We start from the raw sequence: 6,991 nt of genomic DNA, 5'->3' as shown, positions 1-6,991 counted from the left end.
GTGTTGGGTCTTTGTTGCTGCGCAAGGGCTTTCTCTAGTTGTGGCGAGCAGGGGCTACTCTTCATTGCGGTGCATGGCCTTTTCATTGCAGTGGCTTCTCTCGTTGCGGAGCACGGGATCTAGGCGTATGGGCCCAGTAGTTGTGGCGCACGGGCTCAGTTGCTCCGTGTCATGTGGGACCTTCCTGGGCCAGGGCTCAAACCTGTGTCCCCTGCATTGGCAGGTGGATTCTTAACCACTGCACCATCAGGGAAGTCCCTAGAGGTTCACTTTTGTAAGATAAAAAAGTTCTAGAACTCTGTTGCACAACAATGTGATAACACTACTGAACTACACACTTAAAAGTGGTTAAGATGGGAATTCCCTGGCGGTCCAGTGGTTAAGACTTGGCACTTTCATTGCTGTGGGCCCGGGTTTGATCCCCAGTCAGGGAACTAAGATCCAGCAAGCTGCACAGTGCAGCCAAAAAAAAAAAAGGTTAAGATGGTCAATCCTTTATGTGTTTTTTTACCACAATTTTTAAGTTAGCATTTCAAAGTAGAGAGGAAATGAGGAACTATTCAATAAATGCTTTGGGATGACTGGATACACTAGCTCATACTGGACACCAAAATTATTTCCGGATGGACCAAAGATTTTAAAATAAAAAATGAGGGACTTCCCTGGTGGTCCAGTGGCTAAGACTCCACGCTCCCAATGCAGGGGGCCCGGGCTCGATCCCTGGTCAGGGAACTAGATCTCACATTCCACAGCTAAGGGTTTACATGCCAGCCACTAAAGATAATGCATGCCACAACTAAAGATTCCAGTTGCCGCAACTAAAAGATCCTTCATGCTGCAACTAAAAAAATGATCTTGCATGCCACAGGGAAGACCCCACACACGGCAATGAAGATCCCGCGTGCTACAACTAAGACCCGGCATGGCCAAATAAATAAATATTTTTTTTTTTAAAAATGAAACCATAAAAGTACTAGAAGAAAATATGAGAGGATTTAAAAAGAAAATCTTGATATGAGGAGACCTTTCCAAGAATGACACAAAACCCTACATCGAAAGAAAAAAGTTTATGGCAAAAAAAAAAGAAACAAAAAAAAGTTAAAATCAAAAAATAAGTGATAGGCTTGAGAAAATATATGCAACTCATAATGAATATGAAAACAGCTCTTACAAAGCAAGATGTCAAAGACCTTCAACCCAATATAAAAATGAGCAAATAATAGCAAATAATAGCAAAGTGAAATACAGAAAAAGAAATTAAAATGACTTTAAAACTTATCAAAAGATGCTCAAATTCACTCATACTAAAAGAAATGTATTTTAAAACTACACTAGGGGACTTCTGGTTCCAGAGCAAGATGATGTAGACTCACTTTTCTCTGTTCCTCTTCTTCAAATAGAACTGTACATGCTAGAAATTATTCAACAGACAATGACAAAAAGGCTCTGAAAGCAGGAAAGCAGGCTAGAAACTTCAGGACTTGAGGAATGACAACATGGTGAGTTTCCTCAGTTGTTTTTTTAATCTTCCACATACTGGGTGCCAAAGAGGCCTGCAATGGCAAACCACCAACAGCAACCCCCCCTACAAACACACACACACACACACACACACACACACACAGGAATTGGGAAAGGAGAAGCCCAACAGAGACCTAGTTGGGGGACCTAAGCTCTGCTCCACAACCAGAGCTCCAGGTGGTGGTCTGATCTGCTTGCAGCAGCAAAGCTTTGGACTGTCTCAGTCCCCACTCCAGAACTGGGAAACCAGCAGGAAGCCTGATTTGCATGCAGTGGTAGCAGTAGCCCTGTATCTTCCTACCCTCCACTGAATCAGTGGCATAAGGAGACGCAGGTACAGTGGCTTCAGCAACTTCCTCTTCCCTCAGAAGATCACCCAGCAAAAGCAAGCAGCTCAGGGAAGTGCCTTCTGCCACTGCAGATAGCACCAGCAAGGATGGAGCAGGAGCCCCACAGACAACAGAAGAATGAAGCAGACAAAAATAGCATTGCAAGGGCTTGGAAAACTAAACTGTCACTTGAACTACAACCCACAGAAGTAGAGTAAAACATACATACTAAACCTAAACAGGTAACTGCCTACTAAAATAGAAGATTGAAATGGGATCAAGAGTCTCCTAACATAACCAAAATGTTCAGGATACAATCGAAAGTCACTCATCATAGCAAAAGGCAGGAAAACCACAATTCGAATGAGAAAAGACAATCAACTGACACCAATACCAAGATGAATCAGATGTTGGCATTACCTGACAAGGATTTTAAAGCAGCCATCATAAAAACTCACTGGATAGACTCAATAATGGAGTGGAAATGACAGATGATAGAAACAGTGACCTTGAAGACAGATCAATAGAACTTAGTCAATCTGAACCCACTAAAACAGCAGTAAGCTATGATAAGTTATGTGTGTTTATGATACTACCTAGAGCAAGTACTAAGAAAACTATACAAAACACTATACATATTCAGAATCATTATAAGTAAATCCAAATAGAACTCTAAAATATGTTCAAGTAACTCACAGGAATGCAAGCAAAAATAAACAAAAGATATTGTAAGTCAACTACACTTCAGTTTAATAAATAAATTACTTGAATAAACTAAAGAATGAGACACGGAAAACAAAATGTCTGACTTAAGCCCTGACATACTAATAATCACTTAAATGTAAGTAGACTAAATATACCAATTAAGAGAAAGAGAAAAGTAGAGTGGAAAACCACACAACCCCACAACCCAACTATATGCTGTCTAGAAGAAACATAGCAACATATGTAGGTTGAAAGTAAAAGGATGTCCCCAAAAAAAAAAAAAAAAAAAAGTAAAAGGATGAAAAACAAGATATATCATGCAAACATTAATTTTTTTTGGCTGCACGGCTTGTGGGATCTTAGCTCCCCACCCAGGGATTGAACCCGGACACTCGGCAGTGAGAACATGAAGTCCTAACCACTGGACTGCCAGGGAATTCCCAACATTAATTTTTTAAAAAGCAGAAGTGGCTATATTAATATCATATAAAGTAGACTTCAGGGCAAAGAAAATTACTAGGGACAAAGAGAGACACTACGTTATGTTAAATGGATCAATCCACCAAGAAGACATAGCAATCCTAAATGTGTATGCACTGACAACAAAGCTTCAAAATACATGAAGCAAAAACTGGGAGCTCTGCAATGCAAGAGACAGATCTGCAACTAGAGTTGCAGAGTTTAACACGCTCTCTCAGCAACTGATAGAACAACTAGGCAAATTCAGCAAAGATATAGACTAACTCAACAACACTATCGACCAAGAGAATCTAATTGACATTTATAGAACACCATCCAACAGCAGAAGAATACATATTCTTTTCAAGTACTCACAGAACATTGACCAAGATAGGCCATATCCTGGGTCATAAAACAAATCTTAATAAATGTGAAAGAACCAAAATCATACAGAGTATGTTCTCCAGCTACAATGGAATCAATCTAGAAATCAATAACAAAGATAACAGAAAATCTCCAAACACATAGAAACTAAACAACGTACTTCTAAATAATCTATGGGTCAAAAAGGAAGTCTCAAAGGAAAATTTTAAAAGACGTATTGAGCTGAATGAAAATGAGAATATGACATATTAGCCCATGCACCGCAACTACTGAGCCTGCATGCCACAACTACTGAAGCCCGTGTGCCTAGAGCCCATGCTCCACAACAAGAGAAGCCACCACAATGAGAAGCCCATGCACCGCAACGAAGAGTAGCCCCCACTTGCCGCAACTGGAGAAAGCCTGCGTGCAGCAACGAAGACCCAACACAGCCATAAAATAAATAAATAAATTTATATAAAAAATAAAAATTTGTGGAGTGTAGCTAAAGCCAAGAGGGAAATTTATAACACTAAATGCTTGCATTAGAAAAAGAGGGAAGGTTTCAAACCAATAGTCTATTCTTACCTCAAGAACCAAGAAAAAGTAGAGCAAAATAAACCCAAACCAAGCAAAAGAAGGAAATAATAAAGTTAAGAGAAGAAATCAATGAAATTGAAAATGGAAAAACAATGGAGAAAATCAATGAAACAAAAAGCTAGTTCTTCAGAAAAAAATCAATAAAATTGACAAACCTCTAGCAAGACTGACACAAATAAAATGAGAGAAAACATAAATTACCAATATCAGGAATGAAACAGGGGCTATCACTACTGATTCTGAAGCTATTAAAGGGATAATAAGGGAATACTACGAACTTCATGCTCATGAATTCAATGTAGAAGAAAAGGACTAATTCCTCAAAACCCAAAGCTACCAAAACTTGACCAAGATGAAATAGATAATCTTAATAGTCCTATAACCACTAAAGAGATTGCATTTGATTAATTAAAGAGCTCCTGGTAAAGAAATCTCTAGAGCCAGATTTTTTTCACTGAACAACTTTATGAAATATTCAAAGAAGAATTAACAGCAATTTTACACAGTGTCTTCCAGAAAATAAGAGGAGGAAATACCTCCCAAGTACTACCATGATCCTAAAACCAGACAAGGACAACACACACAAGAAGAAAACTGCAGACCAATATCTCTCCTGAACTTAGTTGCAAAATTTCTAAACAAAAATTTAACAAATCCAATCCAATAATATATTAAAAATATAATACACCATGACCAAGTGAGACTTATTCCAGGTAAGCAAGGTTGGTTCATCATTCAAAATTCAATCAATGTAATTTACCATATCAGCAGACTAAAGAAGAAAAAACATATGACAATATCAGTTAATGCAGAAAAAGCATTTGACAAAATCCAACACCAAATCATGATTTAAAAAGAGAAAATTACCTCTCAGTACACTAGGAATAGAGTAGAATTTTCTCAACCTCGTAAAGAGCATCTCATAAAAAAACATAAAAACCCTACAGCTAGCATTATACTTAACGGAGAAAAACTAAATGATTTCTCTCTAAGATCAGGAACAAGACAAGGATATACATTCATCATTCTTATTCAACATAACACTGGAAGTGCAGTTAAGTGCAAGTGCAGTTAAGCAAGAAAAAGAAATAAAAAGCATACAGATAGAAAGAAGGAAAGAAAGAAAAGAGAAAGGAAGAAAGAAAGAAAGAAAAAATTTCCCTATTTGCTAATGGTATGATTGGCTATGTAGAAAATCCCAAGCAATCTACAAAAACACTCCTAGAACTAATAAGTGAGTTCAGCAAGCTCAAAAGATACAAGATCAACACAAAAAAGGCAACTGCATTTTTATATATTAGCAATGAACACATGGAAGCCAAAATTTAGGGCGTGACAGTACCATTTACAATTACTATCTACTATGTATGAAACCTGGTCAGGATCTGTATGCTGAAAATTAAAATATATTGGTGAAAGAAATCAAAGAAGACCTAAATAGGTTTACAAATTTCATGCAATTTCTATCAAAATCTCAGCAAGTTTTTTTTTGTAGTATTTTTTCATACTTATTCCAAAATTTATAGAGAAAGGCAAAGGAACTACAGCGGCTAAAACAATTTTGTTAAAGAAGAATAAAGTGGGAAGAATCACTTTAATCGATGTTAAGACTTACTATATAGCTACAGTAATTAAGACAGTGTGATACTGGTGGAAAGAGAGACACATAGAAAGATCAATAGAACAGAATAGAGAATCCAGAAATAGACTCACACAAATATAACCAAATGATTTTTGACAAAGGTGCAAAAGCAGTTGAAAGGAGGAGGGATAGCCTTTTCAAAGAGTGCTGCTGGAGCAATTGGATATCATATACAAAAATTAACTCAAGTTGGTAACTGATTAGATTGTAAAACATACTGCACAATTTTAGGGAAAAAAACAGAGAAAATAATCCTCAAAACTTAAGGTTAGGTGAAGAATTCTTACTTGACACCAAAAGCACAATCCATAAAAGGAAAAATTGATAATTTCAACCTTGCCCAAAGTAAAAACTTTTGCTCTGTGAAATCTATGTGAAGAGGATGAAAAGACAAGCTATAGACTGGGAGAATATACCTCTAAACCACTTTTGACAAATGACTAGCACCTAGACTACATAAAGCACCCTCAAAATTAGCATATGTAAAGAATCCCCCAAATTTGACAATAAAAAAACAAGCAATCCAATTAGAAAATGGGCAAAAGACTTGCACAGATATTTCACTGAAGAGGATATACGGATGGCAAATAAGCACACGAAAAGATGTTCAGTATCAGCCATTAAGGAAATGTAAATTAAAACTACAGAAATACAGATCAATGGAACAGGATAGAAAGCCCAGAGATAAACCCACGCACATATGGTCACCTTATCTTTGATAAAGGAGGCAGGAATGTACAGTGGAGAAAGGACAGCCCCTTCAATAAGTGTTGCTGGGAAAACTGGACAGGTACATGTAAAAGTATGAGATTAGATCACTCCCTAACATCATACACAAAAGTAAACTCAAAATGGATTAAAGACCTAAATGTAAGGCCGGAAACTATCAAACTCTTAGAGGAAAACACAGGCAGAACTCTCTATGACATAAATCACAGCAAGATCCTTTCTGACCCACCTCCTAGAATAAGGGAAATAAAAACAAAAATAAACAAGTGGGACCTAATGAAACATAAAAGCTTTTGCACAGCAAAGGAAACCATAAACAAGACGAAAAGACGACCCTCAGAATGGGAGAAGATATTTGCAAACGAATCAATGGACAAAGGATTAATCTCCAAAATATAGAAGCAGCTCATGTAGCTCAATATGAAAAAACCAAACAACCCAATCCAAAAATGGGCAGAAGACCTAAACAGACATTTCTCCAAAGAAGATATACAGATTGCCAACAAACACAACAAAACAAAAACTAACAAAACAAACAAGGATGCTCAACATCACAAATCATTAGAGAAATGCAAATCAAAACTACAATGCGATACCATCTCACACCGGTCAGAATGGCCATCATCAAAAAATCTAGAAACAA

This window comes from Neophocaena asiaeorientalis, unplaced genomic scaffold (genome assembly GCF_003031525.2).
Source record: "Neophocaena asiaeorientalis asiaeorientalis breed wild unplaced genomic scaffold, Neophocaena_asiaeorientalis_V1.1 scaffold333, whole genome shotgun sequence".
In the NCBI taxonomy this organism is placed as follows: Eukaryota; Metazoa; Chordata; class Mammalia; order Artiodactyla; family Phocoenidae; genus Neophocaena; species Neophocaena asiaeorientalis.
The sequence above is the reverse complement of the archived record's forward strand: the minus strand, read 5'-3'. Positions refer to the sequence as shown.